The 20,353-nt window shown below is 35.3% G+C and overlaps 1 protein-coding gene across 12 annotated transcripts in view; it reads left to right on the top strand.

Moving 5' to 3' along the window:
* The window catches only part of LOC123717656 (neurobeachin), a 468,381-nt gene that overhangs the window by 296,303 nt on the left and 151,725 nt on the right, over positions 1–20,353 (top strand). The gene's annotated exons all lie outside the window — the stretch shown is intronic.

The raw sequence follows: 20,353 nt of genomic DNA, 5'->3' as shown, positions 1-20,353 counted from the left end.
ATCAGCTGTGTCACAAGTCGCACAATAGGCATTCCGTTTCGATACGATGTTTGACTTCTAAAAAAATATGTTTTTTATGGAATATAAGATACAGGTATCGCTTATTCAACGTCACTAAATTTGTGTCGGTATCCCTACTCATCAGCAAAGAAAACAGGGTGTAGGCTGAGAGAAAAAGCCGGCGTAAAAACTCTCGGTACGCATTTAAAATAGCAAATCATTAAAAAACACTTATTTTAAAACAATTTTCAATATTAGAAGTAGCCTGTCTAGCACTAGTCCCAGGCCCTTTTATCAACTAGATAATCGTTATCTTTGTAGTAAGCCTTTTTACACAGCCTTCTTTAATACGTTTATCAAATTTACTAAAAGGCATTACCTACCTGTCCACATCGTATCCCCAATTTTCTTACTAACTACTAACTGACGTGAGACTCATCTTAAATTATGATTATTTTTAATATATCATCTTTTTAGTTTAGTTTGTTTTTTTTTGTTCCTGTTTAGTTTTGTCTTAATAAATGTGTACAATATGTATTTTTGCACTACTTGCCTATCTTATGTAATTTAATACATTTTTATTTTTCTTTACTCACAGTGGTTGCCTGGAAGAGATCGCTCGAAAGCGATAAGGCCGCCAGTTGCCCTCCTTTTGATTTAATTATGTTCAATTTTTTTATATTGTAGTGTTACGTGTAAATAAATAAATAAATAAAAGAGCCTCTGGGATTTTATAAAGGAAAAGTAGCCCTTTTCCCAAGAAAGAAATACTAACTACTTTGAGATAGTTCTAGTAAGCAAATTGCAGCCTGTGTTTGTTTCGAGTATTGCATATGCATATATATGTATTATTCTAGTAAACTTATCACTATTTTTGTTTACATACATAATATTTTCATAAATATATTGCGAGGGAAAGGTAAAATATTAATTTCCTTGAATTCATCTCTCAGAGATTCCCTACATTTTAAATCTATAGATTGCACGAACAGCCCTCTTCTGCAGGATGATCCAATGATAAAGCCATAAGTCATTCAGCTGTAAAAGTAACTAAAATAGTAAGCGAATCTTTTAAACGGCCACTTTATCCCTGACATCGATGACGATCCATGGCTCCTTGCATAAATAAATTCACTTTTTACGTGGATATTTATGTAAGACTTTAAAGGGAGACAAAAAAAGAGCGTACCAATCAAACGCCGGTACCTGCGAATTCTGCTTTTGAGAGTATCCTTAACATCAGATGAGCTTCTTACTCTAATAAACATTTTCTGGAAACCGCCCTTAGACAACAAGTTGACACTGCTGATTACGTATGCCATAAAAAAACAATCAAAAACCAGAGGTCCAGATCTAGAACTTTCTAGTGCTATATGTACCTTATATGTTTATAAGCTTAAAAGAGAAACAAGACGGGAGTTCTTTGTACTTAGATATATATATATCCTATATGCGACAGTGAAGGCAAGTTTGCGATACCAAGGGCCAGAATCTGTTGCACAGATCCCCGTCATCAAAGACGTTATATATGTCCGCAGAGTTTGTTTAAGAATCCTTTAATCATTTTGGTTCTAGATTAAAACTTGCCAAGTCACAAAGGCAACCCACTCCCGCTCGCTTTCGTTGCGAAAGCGCCACCATAAAATTTTCATCATGAATATGGACTACCTACCTAGAAAACTTACTGATACGTAGCGCTCACGTGCGCGTCGTCTAAAATACGTACGCGCTGGACTTCCACAGATTTTTGCTGGTTACAATGCAGCGTGAACGAAGCGCCTTTTAGAATATTTTATAACTAATGTTTTAAATCGTTAAACATTTATCCTTTTATTGATTTGGAACCTGTTATAACTAATAAATTTAATCAATAAATCTTTTTTGTATATTTGAGACAAAACTGATTTAAAATAAGGTGTGACGTGAATCTTTGTTCTATAATTTATGTACGCTTCATATTTGTTTAAGAGTAGTAAAATTGAATTGTATTTATGTGGAGTTTGTCGTAAATAGCAAGGATGTTTTTGAATTTTTGAACTCTATTGTAGAGGAATAAAGTTGGTTTTTTATTGTATGGTATACGGAGTTGGGACGTTTTGTTCGTTGATGTAGGCGTGTAATATAACCGCGGTAACTGAATATGAGTCAGATTAAAGGACGAACAATGAGGCCCCGCAGCGCTGGCCCACGTGGCGCCATTGTAGGGATGTGGCAATGTCGATAGAATTTAATATTGTATTTATACAAACCGAGAGCAGTGTTAGCCTAGTGGCTTCAGCGTGCGACTTTCATACCTGAGGTTTTGGCTTCAATCCCCGGCTGTGCACCAATGGATATTCTTTCTATGTGGGCATTTAACATTCGCTCGAATGAGTGAAACATCGTGATGAAACCTGCTTGCCTTAGACCCGAAAAGTCGTCGGCGTCAGGCGAAGAGGGCTGATCACCTACTTGCCCATTCATGAAACAAATACAAAAATCTGAGGCCCAGACTTAATAGTCACTGATGCCTTTTTTATTGTACTTATGAAAACCAGTTTTCAAATATAACGTATAGATTATATGATTCTGTAAAAATAGTCCTTTTTTCCGAAGATGACAGATACAAGGGATCTTCATTTGCTACAGTCTATGTCGCTTCATCTACTTGCCATGTATGCTCATCAGTTATGGGTACTTTGGACTTTTCCCTTCTCTAGGACCTTCTTGGTCTAGGCCCAGATGTTTTAATAGTGATATACCAAAATTCACAATTACAACATAAGCTACAACAAGATATATTTGTGCTCATACAGAGTTACTAACGTTACGTACTCGTTCCTCAAAGCCAACGCACCCATTATAAATGGATGTCTATGGGCTGCAATGACTGCCCTTTTTGGCCGTTAGAATGTAAAGTCTTCGTCCATAATTAATTTCGTTGTAAATGGTTTTTATATAAATATAATATTACGCACGGCAGTGCCCTCGCCAAGTCGAGAAAAACAGCACCATGCTGCCATTTTTAACCCCCTATAACTTCGTCAGGGATAAATTTAAACTAGACTGATTATTATTAAGGCTTAATAATAATAATTACTTTATTTTCTACCATATAACATTTGCAACGAACAATAAGATTACAGTTATTATACAAACCTCTGATATGAATTACCAGGCTTCCGTTCCACAGCAAGAAGTTAGTAGAAATACAGTTTTATGGGTGTATGTCAGAGTGTCACACTCACAACACACATACGTGAGTGTGATAGAAGGTTTGTACGTGTGTGTGAGTGAGTGTTAGGTTGGTGTGTATGTAATATTAATACGGTCAGTACAATCTTATACTGACCATTCTTAGTTAGCTAATAACTTATTAAATTATGACCTGGATCTTACAACTGCTTACAGTAGAAAAACTGCGTAGACTTGTTTTCCTACAAGTTATGTTTTTGATAGCAAATGTGTCTTTGTGCAAACGTAAAAAACTTGAACTTTTCTTTACGTGTAGCTTGGTACGTCATAGGTACTGAGGTCCATAGTCACAAATTTCCTTTTGTTTATTGTTTTTATTGTTACAATTAATTACAAAATATTGTTAAGTTAAAGTAGCAAATTAGGGCCAAAATTAAAAAAAACAGTGCTGACACAATACTTCCACAACGTTTCCGAACCTGTTAAAGTATTACTGAAACATTTAATTAAAATATCGACAGAGGTCATGCCTAGTTGTTAGCGGTGTGTGGTTCCAAACCTCAGCCTCAGACAGGTCTACAATGGCGTCCCGCTGCGCCCGCGCCGGTTCGAGGTCGCCGTTGCACGATTTTTATTTATACTAGAGAAAATGCAGTCAATCGAAGTGTTTTTAATTACGAGTTGTTAACATTAATTGCAAAATTAAAATGTTATTAATACATTTGTGATCAGATGAATTTCATTATAAATTTTCTGTTTATTTATCTATAGTTATTTATAAACGTGCATTTTGTTTGCTTACACTTCAAGGATTTTAGGTTCGATATGTCAAAACGCCAATGGTCTCGTCTCTTCATATGCAAATTACGCGACAGTGACAGAGACAAAACATAATTCAAAAATACTTTACTTCTGGGTTATAAACGTTTTGTTTGCATTCTTTTGTAAAATGATAAAACGTTGGGGCATATCAATGGTTTAAAGTGTTTGTAAGTGGTTAAAAGACCGCTTAACCACTAGGTGGAGAAATTCTAAATCCCTGTCTCGCATTTGCAGGCCTTCCATTAGAGAAGCCAAGAAAAAAAACAGTTGTGCTCACTTCTAGGTGGGCCCCAGATGTCTGCTTCTGCTTCAGGATTAAACAGATGATAGGCAAGATGGTGATACATCTTCTGTGCTAACAAGCGGTCGACTTTTTTTTGGTTCCATAAGATACAAAGTCCTCTATTGCACAGCTATGCCAACACTGCTCATAGGTACCTAGACCTAGTCATAGAACAGTGGTATGCTCATTTCTTTCCTGTGCTTTGCCCATAGGGAAAATTATTGCGGCTTCAGTTGACAGTTTACAAACAGATACAATTTTTTTTTAATATTCTTTTTTCAAAAGTGACATTATAATGTAGAGTATACCGCGAATACATATGAAAAGTCACAAGTGTAGCTAAGGGCAATGTTTGCTCATCTGTCAGATGTAATGAATTCATTGCTGTTGCGGTCAAAATAATTGGGATAAGACATAAGTTGTAGCGATAGTGTTAAAAATACATATAGTTTTCGTGTGCCGTAAGGAAAGAATTTGGTGAATTAAGATTTTCTTTCTTTTGTTTCGTCTTTCCCTCATTGCGAGCGGAAGATAGAAGAATCTTTTCCCCGTTTGCAACGATATTGGTGTATTCGCTACCAATAGAACTTTATAACATACCAACATCGTCCAAATCATAAAATGTACTACGAATGATGGACCACAGAAAGCCACGGTACTTACAGAACTCACGAGGGTCCCAAGAGAAAACCCGGTAGACCAAGGCGGCGTTGATGGATGACAAGGACCTCGAAATTGTCATCGAAATTAGATACAAGAATCGCTAAAGAGATTGGGATGACTAAATATAATTAAGGAGGCTAAGATCCAAAAGCCGTTGTTTGAATGAATATTGAAGAAATGAGGCGATAGATTAATGCCTAGAATAAGTGAAATCGCTCATCTCTTTTGTTTTATGTCATTTTGGTATTATACGATCTGTTCCCGAAGTATTATTTACTGCGACTAATTCAAACGATTTCAAAGATTGTAAATTGAATTCGTAATGGGGCATTTTATTTGTTTATGCTAATCACGGTTTTAATTAAGCGTGTCGTGTTTATGGTTGGTGCGAGCGGGATGGGAGATGAAAGAATTCGTGCTATGTGTCTATAAAAAGATTTGTAATTTATCGATTTGTACATTGTCTATGTTTGTCGACATGGCTTTAATAGGCTAAGGTACAAAAACGCTATCGAACGGCATCAGTCATTAATAAATGTCGTTATAAATAAGCCCCATTAAAAATGTTCGCTTATGCAAATTATTAAGTAATAAATTCCCAATGGTATAATAGAATCTATGGACGCGGGATGTTCCCACGTCATCGAAAACGCCGAGCCGTCATAAATAAACACATTACGTCACTTTGACAGCTCCCGGTCTACCTGACACGTGTCATCGTGGCCTAAGATTTATTGTTATGCATTTGGCATTAAAATATATACCTTACGAATATGTATTAAGATCCTATTTCTGTAAAATCAAAATTTAGGAAGTTTCCTTTTGTTTTTATACGAGGCTCGGCCCTACCTGTCGTTTCAGCATTATTTTTAATATTTGATTTCAAACAATGATAACAATTGAATGATCTGTTGTTTGTTTTATGGATATGCCATATGCGTTTTCAAATGTAAATATCATTTTACAGGTTTTACGTTATTTTAATTTTGTGATGAAATTTTTTCATTTAATTTATTTGCACGGTCCCGTATCTCGCTGAACATAAACGGCATATAATGCATATTATCTCCATTAAAAAGGATTGATTCAATCATATAACTATCAAATCAAATCACCACAGACCCTATCCGTTTTTTTATTTCATAGACAGCAGAGCAGCCTTCTGTTCTGTGATTTGAGACATGACGGTTTTCTTACAATGTTCTCCTTCACCGTACAAGTTTTAGATGTGCACATAGACAGAAAGTATATTAGTGAACACTTCGTGTAAGATACACTCCGTAGATCTACATCTAACCTACTCAGGGATGAGAGTCGCACGCTGAAGTCACTCGTTCAAAATTGTGAATTATACGTAAATTTCACATCTACGCTAGGATATACTGTAAATAGTATCGTTATCCTGTCAGTGGCTTTACCGGTGTTGGTTGCACGCAGGAATTTAGGCGCCAGATGAACGATAACCCCCCGTTGTCTATTGTTATCTAATATCGATATCGACAACGAATGTTTCCCGTCACTAACCGCTGGTTGAAGCCACAGTTAATTTGATTTGTTTGCTTAACGAGAGTATCTGTTTTTAACGACATTAGTGTAATATAAAGATGTTTTTTTAACTAAGTCTGGTTATTATAGGGGAAAATTAAAAGGTAACGAACATATTTATTATATATATGAGAAATTTGTTTCGTCCCATTCCCCCAATGCGTTTGTGGGGCCATTTTTAAACATATTTTTTTTATTTTGTACACGATAAATCTATTAAAATAAGTCTTAGTCTCGAGATAATTACCAGGGTAACATAGCGTTGTGGGAGACGAAAAACGCGCGGTATGCGACCCCGGGGGCGCCAGGGGAGCCCTAATTGCCGAAGCGTTAACGGGAGGGCGGAACCACTTAATTAAAAAAAAATTAACTATACAAAAAGATTAAGTCACGTGTTGCTGGTTAGGGAAGGAAGTCGCGTCGCGGTTGGTCTCGCGGGAATGAAATTAGGAACAAAATTCCTATCTTCTGAGAATCGCTTAGAAGATTTCTTTGAAATACTTACATTTAATTTATTATGCTGCGTAAAATTTGTTTCATTATTATAGCATTACTTATTTTGCGGTTCTACTTTCCGGATACCTGCAGCTGAGTTTCATCATCGGATGTCGAGGCAGAATACGAAATACCACCTGTAACACCTCGAGGTCCGTCATCTCACGCACCACGAAAATATGGCCCTAATAATGTATTTCTGAACCAATTCGACTTAGGGTACTTCAAGATATGAGCGTATCAATTCTTAAAAGGCCGGCAACGTACTCGCGAGTCCCTCTGGCGTTGAGAATGTCCATGGCGGTATCACATAACATCAGGTTAGCCTTCTAACTATCAGTTTGCCTGGGTGTTCTATAAAAAAATCTTATCGGGTAACATTATTTTCTGGCCTATATTATGTTTATGTTTTATGGCAGAATATTTTTTTTGTATTATTATTAAGTACACGGTTGAGAGCAGTGGCCTAACGGCTTCAGCGATTCAGAGATGTGACTCTCATCCCTGAGGTCGTAGGTTTGATCTCCGGCTGTGCACCATTGGACGTTCTGTCAATGTGAGGATTTAACATTCGCTCGAACGGTGAAGGAATACGTGCTATAGACCCGATAAGTCGAAGGCGTGTCAGGCAGAGGAGGCTGATCACCTACTTGCCTATTAGATTGACAAAAGATCATGAAACAGGTATAGAAATCTGAGTCCCAGACCTAAGGAGGGTTGTCTCTGGCAATTTTAAGTACCTACATACATATCTATCGTGAGATGGTGAAATAATGACAAACAAATTTTTTATCATATTGTTACGAGCTAGGGGATCGGATAGAAAATGCCGTAGATTTATTCAAGGGTTTATTTCTTGAAAAATTAATGAGGAATTTATGAGCACAAATTAATTGCAGAAATGCAGTAATTACACACACAAAAACAATCACTTATTACTCCACTTATGCACACTTCACACAGTACTTTATCACTTGTATTCACTTTATTCGCACTTTATCGCTTCGGTGTTTCTCTCTTGCTATCGCATTCCAAACTAAAGGCGACTAGTCGCGTTTCGGCTCGCTTATATATCCCTGGGAATAGTTCTAAACAATATTCGAGAACTTTCTAGGCGGGCTTGCTACTGAGTAGCGATTGCACAATTCTAGAATGTCCGCACTCTTTGTCTCTTTCGCACGTTGCTCCGTCCTTGTCGTACGGCGTTCTAGAGTGTTCAGTCTAGTTTCGAGAAAGTTCTGATCTTCTCTCTCTCTCTCTCTCGTACCATTTCGTCCTTGTCTCACACCTAGAAAGTTTGGTCTAGAATATTCCTTCATCAAAGGGGTATACCTAGGCCTGAAAACGCCTGAAAACGGGTCCCCTGAAAACTGCACCACTCTACTACACATGTTCTGAAACCGACTGAAACCGACTCGGGTAACATTATGGAAATTACAATTTTCTAATATGTGATTGACCCTCTCCTGAAACGGTCAGAAATCATATTACAGCCGGCTGAAAAGTTATCTAACTAGTGGAAAAATCTAGAAACATTGCAGTCGACCCGTCTTCGTAACAATATTAAGAGTGGATTACCAAATTTGACGTTTACATGTTTACAGGTATGTTACGTCATAGGAACTTTTGTGACGCCATCTGGCATGAAAGCGTTTTGGTAAATTATTAAAATTATAATTTTTTAAAGCCGGTATTGCCACCATAGATAAAATTAATGACACTAATTAGTCTGATTGACTTGTTGACAAGTGTTTGCACGTGAATTTGTAACATATTTTTTTATACGTTTGTGAATTGAGATTTAAATGTGTTATTTCTCACGGGCATCGTGCGTTTGTATAATAAATATTGATAACAAAAAGTAAATTATGTGTTTGTCGCGTGATAATGTTCCCACTACTGACACGGCGACCTAAAAAGTTCAAACTCCAAACACAGATTACAAAGAATCGTCTTCACTACTTTTAGCAAACTGTGGAATATGTGAAATGTTGCCATTTAACAAAAGCTACAAATTTTATATTTTTTAAGACATTTAACGAAATGAACGTAAATTTATCTCCAAGCTATATAAAGTATAGAGAGATAAAGAGCAGTGTTGGCCTAGTGGCTTCAGCGTGCGACTCTCATACCTGAGGTCGTAGGTTCGATCCCCGGCTGTGCACCAATGGATTTTCTTTCTATGTGCGCATTTAAAACATCGTGAGGAAACCGGCTTACCTTCCTGCTTGGCGTGTCGACCCAAAAAGTCGACGGTGTGTGTCAGGCACAGAAGGCTGATCACCTACTTGCCTATTCAATTCACAAACGATCATGAAACAGATACAGAAATCTGAGGCCCAGACCTAAAAAGGTTGTAGCGCCATTGATTATTATTTATATAAAGTTCAATTACCCAAAATAGATTATAAAAGGATCATATCCATACGTCTAGGAAACTGTAGAATATGTAAAATGTTGCCATTTAACAAAAACTGTATCTTTGACACAAGACAAATACTAAATGAACGTAAATTTATCACCAACACGTCATTTCTAAAGCTTTTCAGTCTTTAAGCGATAAATATTTTCTTATAAGACTGATAACGGCGGCTTCTCTATTAAAAAAGGGATAAACCATAGAGCACCAAGTGTCCGTTCCGTTTGTGAAGTTCTTTCATAGTCTGTCTGAACGGAGAACTGTCTTATTTATGAATTTGGACATTAAGAATTAAATAACTTACCACTATTGCAGTTAAATGAAATCCGAAAGGCTTTGAACCATAAGTTACCTCTATTATTTAGCGAAGACATAACTTAACCTAGATAAAAAGTTTAAGGTCTTTCATATAACCTGCTTATAAAATATGATATGTGTTTTGAGAGTAATAATATTGATTGAAAGTCGTAGAGATAACAGAGTTAACAGATCAAGTTTCATCAAAATTGCTTCAGTAGTATTAGAGATACATCCAGATATACGTAGTGATCCACGTCTATATGAGACCTATTCAGTTTAAAGGTATTTAAAAGGTTTTTTTGTGATAAGCGAGAACATTGACGGAGCGCGGTGGAGGGGGAACCGCCGCCATTTTGTTGCGTATCGAGATTTGCTTTGTATGCCGATTTGGAGAAACTACGATGTTCGTTTAAGTTTTAAGCATGAGCTGTTGTTAATATCTATTGATTATATGTGTCGCATATTAGTTCGATACAACGCACTATTGACACATTGACAATTTACAACCTATTGGATGTCGATTACGTGGTGTTGCCATTCTAATAAAAAAATAAATCGCGTTCTCTTATTACATTATCTCTGACACATATAAACACGTACAGCACGACCTTATCCATGACGGCCACATCCTTTTTTTTAAAGTCGTAAACCAAAACAATATTGCGTCTAGATAACGCCGTCAAACGTGTACAATTTATATTAGTAATGTTGCCACATTAGAATGCGAGAATTGTATCTGCTATAGAATTCCGGTAGCGGCATAAAAGCGGTGTTTGTGCACTAAATTCACACCGATACTCACAAATGTACTATTCATAGTGAATGATAAAGGCATATATGGGGTGACTATGATTTCATTTAGAAATCTTCAGTCCAGGGACCACCATGTATTAAACTTATGGTGCTTCATCCGCTCTTAAGGCCCTCTCCCGGCACGCATTGCTATCAATGTCTGGGGGTGGACGCAATGGAGAACTGGAGCACTGAGGCGCGCCGGCCCGTAATAACAATTAGTTATTTAATAAATTAAATTACTGTAATTTTATCATATTTTTTTCTGAAATGGCTGGCTTGGCTTGCGATAAAATATATTGTGTAAATTTCAAAATCATATTCTATATACATTTTCGTAATAAAATGAATTCAAAGTGTCAAAAATGGGCTATGTTTGAATTTTTTCGTATCGAGCGAAGTTATTTAAATCGTGTATCGATCTCTCAAAATGGATACATAAACTACTCAACTCCACCATATATTTTTTCCATTCGCCCTACTTCAAGAAACGATGACAAAAAATGGAAAGGAACAATGTGCTTTTTCGGAGTTGTGCGACCGTATAGGCCCTTAACAATAGATTTTGAAATCTATTTTCTTGGGCAGTTTTCGTTATATATGTCAAAGCCTAGTACTAGCTTGATAAGCGGTTCAATCAACAGTCTAGCATCTTTACTAAACAGCGCCGTTTAACTAGCAGAAATAATTCTGTGGTTCCAGAATATGGTGGTGGTGCTTGGCAATAATTGCATTAAGTAACGTTTAGTTGTGGAACGAAAGTCACATATATCCTTTTAACTTTTTTTGAAATCATTATATGTGGAGACCACAAAATTCAAAATATTATATTCACCCTACACTTAATATGGTTTAGGCGCCATTTTAGATCACGTAACGCCAACAATGGCCGATAAAATACAAGCGCGTAATATTAAAACAAAATCATCTTTATACGTGAGCAGAAATACATCGAATTACCAGGAAATCTATCATATCATTATGGGAAAATTAGATAAATTCCGTTGCGTACACGCTTCTATGAATTAACAGTAATATTGACATCAAAGGGGAATCCTCTTCAACGACGTGAATGTTTTGATGCTCGTTCGTACGTGGACTGGTCTGGAAGATTGAGGTTTTTAAATGATTGGGATTTGTAACAAATACATCTGAGTTTTGTAACTCAGTCACTATCTAGGCTCTGCGACCTAAATGTATTCTTGACCTCCGAATTTAGAAGCTTCTAGCGCTCTCTGTCCTCCAATTGCTGGCTTTCAGCTGCAGCAGCTTCTTCTCTACTCTGTCGATCCAGCGGTACCTAGGTCGATAGGCCTATTATAAGCTACGACCTTTTCTCTTTTTGTTTGTTATAATTATTTCCATTTAACAAATTTAAAAAAAAACTTAGTTAATTGATAAATAAATAAATATGTTTGAAATCAATATTTATTTATTTATTTGGACTATATTTTATAGATTAAGAATAACATTTACCAGGCAATAATAACCTAGAAGGTACCGTTGAGCAATTTTGTCTGAAGGCACGCGCGTGTGGTCCCTAGAAATCCCTATTAAAACTAGCCTAACTAGTCTTCTGATATCCTAGTACTTTTGATAATATAATACCTAGAATAATGTGTTAAAATTAACATACATACAAACAGTTATGTTTTTTCTACTATCTTAAATTTATAGAGCCAAGCTATCTCACCCCAGATTCGAAAATAAAAGCGATTAGTGTATTAAAACATAATTTGGGGCGTATTTGATACCTAATGTATGGATATGGAATGTTGATACTTTAGAGCTGTCAAAAATTAAAAATATCTCATTGACGTATGGCCAAAAACCCGTGCCTCTGTTCACATGGAAGAACACTAGTTAAAAAGCACATACGTTAAATATCAATGGTTAATTTTATGCATATTATACGCTGTTTATGACATTGATAAATGATCTAAACGCGATTCAAAAGCTAATCACGCTTAAAACGGAAACAGTTATTAGTTATTAGCTTCTGTATTTGCCGAAGAATCAATCAGCTTTCTAATGATACTAGCTGTGCCATCGTTAATTTAAGACCCGTGGACATTATGCGTTCCTAGTACTTTTTTTAAGTTATGTACCTACTACCTACATATATACCATTTATTTATATTAAATATGCTTAACAAAAATAATTAGACGTTGGTAAAATAAAATTAAAATATATTTTAAAAGTTTGGTCCCTGTGGTGAGTGTAAATTTAATGCTGGCAGCATTTTCCTCGCTATTGCGACATTGAGCGAGGAAATCAACGGCTCTGTGTCACCAGTACTGTCAGGCGCCATCATAAATCTTTGATCTTTTTTCGCGTTGTGGTTCTTGGCGAGTAATACCATATACGTTTATAATTCGTTATTATCTCCCGAGTTCCTGTTGAATTAATCCAGCATCCAGCTGCCATACGGTAATATAAAAATTTCTCAATAGGTCCTTTCTATATGTAATTTAATAAATGTTGTACCGTACTAAGCTAAGTATACACAATTATTTATCTGTGATTACATTGCGACTCATTTGTCTTTATTAGGAGCGGCTTCTGTAAACGGTATTCTGGCATGTATTATCTATGCTTTTAATAATTTGGTTGAACGTTCAACTACTGGACTACTGGAACTATTTGGAATTGACAAATTCTTGTATTTTAAAAAAATATTTCAAAGACAAAGTTGTCTAGAGATTTATAATTTAATCAGGGGTCAGGGAGACTCAATAAATCGCATTTCGAAGCATCTAGATAATATATTATTATATATTTTGTATATATATATATGTTAGTATATAATAATAGTATTGATACAACTTGATCAATTAAACTAATATAAATCAGCTGCCTATTGGACTCGCCTTTCGCGTGCCTGTCAGTGTCCATGGGAATGGGATATAAAGGAAAATGCAACATCGTATACCTACTCCTTATCATGTTCCAAATAAATTTATGCAGGTATGACTGCCAAGTCGTATTTCAGAATAAAAAGATAAGATTTTACCTCACCAGTCAAACTAAATGAAAATATTTTAATATTAGGTCCTCACAAATAAATTTGGCGTTTTGTATGGGAGGAACAAATAGTAGAATTTTTAAATAGAATATATTTCATAAATCAAACTATGTACCATTGCTTACATCTTTTAGGTAGTTGAACCCTTTACCACGCCATACACATAATTAATCCTTCGAGCCCTTTCTGCAGCAGTGTTGCCATGGTGGAACTCGTACTCGTAAATAACGCGATATTTGATGTTTGTCATTTTGTAAATAAAGTGGCGCTAGAAAAAAAAAACAAATGCACGAGCTGTGAAAAATTGAATTTGGAATACCTAACCAAAGTGGAAAGAGGTCAAAGTGGCCAATACGAAAAAAATCAATAAGATAATTCAATAAATCACCAATTTAAATTAGATAATATTATTATAGAATTTAATTACTTTAATGTAAAGGAATTTTTACGTTTGAATAATCTATAATAATTTTGGTCTATGGATCTAGACTTGACAGGAAGCAAAATATATTTCTGACATCTGTCATGTCATTGGCGCGTGTAATACGTACAATCTTTACCAAACGAAGAAGTGCTTCCGCGTACATAGTATTTATGTTTACAGGCAACATTTCGACTCTCCCAATGTTCTCAGTTTTACCAACGAAGCTTTAGATTTGAGATTCTCCCTCATCAACTCTCCTGTGCCCCGTGTATATACAATTAAATACTACTGTGCTTAAAAAAATATAGCTTTTATCGAAACATATTTTTTGAATTGTAGATAACAACTCCATTATAGCAATAACATATATAATTTAAAAGCATAAAGAACAGCGTTTAATCGGATTGAGTATATCTCGTTGCAATTCGCGAGATAAAAACCACTTTAAAGATTTTATTTATCGACATTTTTGTTGTGCTATCGCTTCATTTGCATTCCGAAATTCCCTTCGTGTTATTTTTCTTCAGTATGGGTAGTAAGCAAAAAGCTGTGTCCAAAGGGGAGATGTCATGGATGACCTCATCAGAACTTCTAGACTCTTAGAGACTCTGAGACCCCTATTTATTTTCTGAGACAGGTGTGTTCACGTACTTTATACAATCTTTATAATATCGCTAGATTCTATACAATTTTTATGATCGAACCCAACCAACAAAAAGATTTAAAAAAGTAGTGGCGCTACAACGTCTATAGGCCTGCGCCTCAGATTTCTGAATCTGATTCATGATAAATTTTCAATCTAATAGGCAAGTAGGTGATCACCCTCCTGGTCCTGACACGCCCTCGACTTTTCAGGTCTGAAACAAGATTTCCTACTGTTCGAGCGAATGTCAAGTGCGCACATAGAAAATCTATTGGTGCACAACCAGGTATCGAAACTACGACATCATGTATGAGAGTCGCAAACTGAAGCCACTAGGCCAACACTGCTCTTGAACCCAACCAACAACCAAAACCAAATATCAACTCCCAAGCTATGATGATCCAAGATCGAAATAATAGCTATTTTCTACTAGAAAAACTTTTTGATGCATTTTTGAAATTACTTTTCAAACCGAATGTATAACATTTTGGCTTTCAGTTTTTTGATGTTAGTCCTAGAGGGAAATGTAGGATTTGGTTTTGCTCGTTATGTGGCAACCTTAGGTCGCGGAAAACAGTAATTGAATTGTCATATCTCTAAAAACCCTCTTATTGTCAGCTGTCAGCTGTCAGACGTCAGCGGCGACGCGGGAAATTTCAAACAATGAAAACTACACTAGTGCAATGTATCATCTGATGTTTAATTTCTCACCATAGATTCGGGAGAACAGTTAAAATTTTATCGCAATCAATTCAATGCAATTCGATTTACGTTAAAGTTATTTAAGTAATTATCTTATAATTACTATACAAACTTAACTTTTTTGTCGGCAATTGTCAAGTTTATTGAATTATAGCAACAGGTGTGCTGAGAGAATTATCGTGTTCACATTAACTACGATAAAAATAGATTTGAAGGGAAATTTATTTTTATATAGATATTTTTTTGTAAATGGCTTTGGCTTTGGCTAAAAAATAATTAAAGGAAGGATATTCCTTATTGTTCCTTGTTGTTTCTTATTTCGCCTGTAAACAGAGGCGATGAGAACTTGGATAAAATGATTGTAACGATCGTAAAATTGAGCTGGTAACACAGAAGACAAAAGAACAGGTTTATCAATCACACGGACTGATCAAGTCAAAGATCGTCATCGTCCTTTAAACTGTACAATGTCATAAGAGAGGCGTTGGACAGGTGGAAACAGATAGCTCGCTCCAGATACTTCGTTGCTGTCCACGACGCTGACGAGCAGCCGATTTAAGAGAAAAGAAATTCCTTATTTATAAGAAACTCGAGTACTAGGAAAATATAAACACAAAGAATTAGTATTGATTCCTTCTTTGAAATCCGCGTTTCGTCCCAAAAACAGCAGTGACTTCGGCAGTAAAGCCTCCCTAAAGTTGATAACAATACCTAACATTAAATATCAAACTAAAATTATAATTTTATGGTACACTTATAAACTTAAATTAACAAAATTCTGTTGTTTTTTATATGTGGTATAGTTTTGCATTGTTCTTTAAATAAAGAAGCTTTCTGTCGTTAGAGGGAAACGCACGCGCAACTATACTACTAAGGTGTATTTTAAGTGCCTTTACACTATTAAATTGATAAAAATAATTTACGGTTAAAATAATTTGAATGTTATCTTTATCACCCTTTTGTGGAGTTTTTTTTAAATGAAATGACTTCCTAATTTGCATTACTTATAAACGTGTTAGTTTATCTTTGGTTATTTTATGATAATTAAATTAGAGTACATTTAGGCGATAAATTGTGGTCATAAATGTTGAAGGCGACCTTTTCTGACAACTGTCACCTGCTCTTTGACATACCTCAGATATATTTGACTAGCGTCCCGCTCCGGTTTCGTACGGACTACCATTACGCACGCACGCAAAAATTATAAAGATACCTGCTAGACATAGTATTGTCTTTTGTTAACGTAGCTTTTACACATTAAGAAAACACTTTTTAAACGGAATAATACATAGCTTCAATCCGTTCAAAAAGTGTCTTCTTAATACCTACTAGACACTAGACTAAACGTTTTTCATGAATTATTTTAAATATTGGTGAAAATCTATTGGACGTCGAGGTAGAATACGAAGTTCCACCCGTATCACCTTGAGTATTCTAGAAGTTTTAATGTACAAAAAAAAGTAAACGATTTTAAAACAAATGGTGACTTTCACCAGTATAGTACTCTAAACAGAACAAATATATGGGTACGACCAACCAGGCTCCAGAAGATAAACTCCTTATATGGAAATTGTATTAGTTTTTACAACAAACTCCCAAGTTATTAATTATTACTAAATAAATTTAAAACTCTCGTTAAACGTAAGTTAATCAATAAAGCTTTTTATAAATTTGACGATTATATGAATGATCCTAATCCTTGGGATTGATTTGCTCCAGTTCAAACAATTTGTATGACTCAAAACTTACTCCTTATATGGAAATTGTATTCGTTTTTACAACAAACTCCCAAGTTATTAATTATCACTAAATAAATTTAAAACTCTCGTTAAACGTAAGTTAATCAATAAAGCTTTTTATAAATTTGACGATTATATGAATGATCCTAATCCTTGGGATTGATTTGCTCCAGTTCAAACAATTTGTATGACTCAAAACTTACTCCTTATATGGAAATTGTATTCGTTTTTACAACAAACTCCCAAGTTATTAATTATCACTAAATAAATTTAAAACTCTCGTTAAACGTAAGTTAATCAATAAAGCTTTTTATAAATTTGACGATTATATGAATGATCCTAATCCTTGGGATTGATTTGCTCCAGTTCAAACAATTTGTTTGTATCAAAACTTGGCGATTAAAGAGACTCAACGTTTATTGCCAGTTCTTGTTCGTTCGCCCTTGACTTGCTAACTGGTAGTTAATGTAAATTTAGAATCAATTATCATCTTTCCTGTTGACCTTTACAAGTATACTTACCTATATGAAAAAAGTTATTTTGAGTTTGACGCGTTTGAAGAGTTGGTTGGGTTTCGTTCTATTCAAAAAAGTATTTGTATTTTTCGGGTTTATAGCCTATGGTCTCCACAAATTTACTATAGGTAAAAGAATTTTCAAAGTCAGTTTAACATTTCTAGTTATCCCTTCACAAACTTAACCTTTTTTTATTTTTATTAAAATAAATATAGCTTTGCTAAATTCTATATTTAGGGTCGTTATCGTAATGTAATATGAAAAAAACCTGCACTGGGTTAGACTCATAGTTGAGGCGCTAAGTATATCTCTTATATGTCCAACGCCTGTTAGTGATACTTAGCCCTAAGCTACAATTCAAAATGTTTTTATAGCCTGATAACGGAGTTTTATTTCGCATATAACATGATTTATATATATTCTAAGTGATTATTTTTTTGCCACACGTGTAGTTTTTTAATTATTTTACAAATAAATTATGTGGAACCAGCTGCCCACTGAAGTAGTTCCAAACCAATTCGACTTAGGGTCCTTCAAGAAAAGAGCATAATTGTTCACAATTCTAATTCAGACTAGCAACGCACTTGCGAAGCCTCTTCCATTATGAGTATCGCTTAACATCAAGTGAGATTTCTGCCCGTTTGCTCCCCGTTCTATACAAAAAATATATATTGAATGAAGCACTTGTAGCACGGGATGGATACCTAGAAACATCGCAGGACCTTTGAAACTCGCCTCGGCTCGAGTTCGGTTTTATTTTAACCGTGAACAGGACAGCATAAATTAAACACATTATTGCCAATGATTAAAAAGTGTAATTTAAAACATACAAACGACATTTAATGAAGCGAAAAACATTCTTTTCCTGTTTCGTTGAATTTGAATGCTATTAGGGATGCGAATTTACATAACTGCAGTGGATTGATGGGCGCCTGGTAACCGCAGCTGGCCTGATGCGCTGATAACGGACAGATGAATGAGACACGGGCCCTTTTTGAAACCGATATGCAAATATTTCTTCAACTTAAAAGGCTTAGTATAAAAAAATAAACTTTTTTTTTGATCTGTCTATAAAAATAACTGCAGAGTTCATTGTCTGTGCGATTCTAATCTCTGAGGTCGACGGGGACCTCCAACCGAATGGATTTTTCTTTCGCATGTAACACTCGTTCAGGATAAAGGATAAACATTGTAACGAAACCACCTAGCCTTAAACCCAAAATTGATATAGTTTCAAGTATTAGACGAAAATGATCACGAAAAAGATACAGAGGTCTGTGGCCAAGAGGGAAAGCGTCATTGATATTATTTTATTAACATGGTAACTATAGTAACCGAGACGATTCACTTATATTATCATAAGACATAGTCATATTCTTTGGTCTAAACATTGAACCTTGGCGCATGCCTCATATCTTATTCTTTCTCTTGATTGGAGATTACAATTTTTTAAATAAGATCCGTCGCAAATTCTTTTAAAAATTATATACTTTGTGAGTGAAGCGTCGATTGATTAGAGGTTCATGCCCAGGATGGAGTTCCTAAAGACCTAGAAGTCCAAAGTAATTTGTAATAAATTTAGAAAATATTTTTATTTATTTGGTACAAATAAGTACCAAATCAAACATTGTTATTTGTATATATTGAGTGATAACTACATATATTGCTGTTCCGAAAACTCCTTAAAATCCTTAAAATCCCATCTCATAACTCTTACTTGGCGAAAGAGTCTCTCCGCAGTCAGGCTTTGGAATTCAGTTCCCGTTTCTCTTCGCTTAGCTCCTTCTCTATCTTACCCGTCCACATCGTTTCCCTAACTTTCGTACGAAATGACGTGGGACTGATCTAAAATTATCCTTAATCAATATCGTCCTGATCGCTGTTTCCATATGTATTAATTGCTATGTTTTGTTTCATTAGTTTTGTCTAAATAACTATATGTCTTATATACTTCTGCACCTTACCTAATTTTTATTCTCTCACAGTAGTTGCCTGGAAGTGGGAACCCTTCAATAAATATATATCATAATCAATATAAACACAAATAATTTACACATTTACTAAACAAAGGTTCAAAATCTTTTTAAGTGTCGAAAAATCGAAAATTATTCGAGCTTTGCTCATATAATGATTGTCTACTTCCGCCTAAGTGTCCGCTTTCTTCCCCTACGATGATTATGTATATGGTCATGATACAGTAATGGGGCATTTTTCATGGAAAATACTTAATAAATATATGCTCCTGCGCAAATGTCTCTTGCTAACTTAGACATGCGTAGGTTTATGCCTCCCCTATATAGACTAGAATATATAGACCATATAAACAAAGAAACTGATTTATAACTATTTACATAATTAAAAAAAAATCCGACGTTTCGCGTGCTTTTCAGCGTACGTGGTCACGGTGACCACGTATTATGTATATAATTATAAGGTTTTAATAATAATACATAGCTTTAATCGGTTCAAAAAGAAACTGATATTAAAATATCTCTTCAAAAGAGTACTGTGCAAATAAACATTAAATAAAACAAAGACAAGTACCCAAAAGTGTATCCCTCAGCGCATTAACCCTCGAGTTATTAATTTAAATGTAGTTTTAAACTGAATGAGGAATGTCTGACCGCCGCGGGGTGCAGCAGTCGACTGGTTTTTGTTCGTAAACACTCGCTGAGGTATCGGCCGACTTATTCCCGTCAAATATTTAAAATTAAATCCACTATATGTATGTGGTGAGCCCACATTTAGACGCTTGGTCCGTGTAAACTGGCTAATTAAGCGTGCCTTCCAGAAGTGCAGAAGATTTCTGTG

Source organism: Pieris brassicae, chromosome 13 (assembly GCF_905147105.1).
Source record: "Pieris brassicae chromosome 13, ilPieBrab1.1, whole genome shotgun sequence".
In the NCBI taxonomy this organism is placed as follows: Eukaryota; Metazoa; Arthropoda; class Insecta; order Lepidoptera; family Pieridae; genus Pieris; species Pieris brassicae.
The sequence above is the reverse complement of the archived record's forward strand: the minus strand, read 5'-3'. Positions and strand labels throughout refer to the sequence as shown.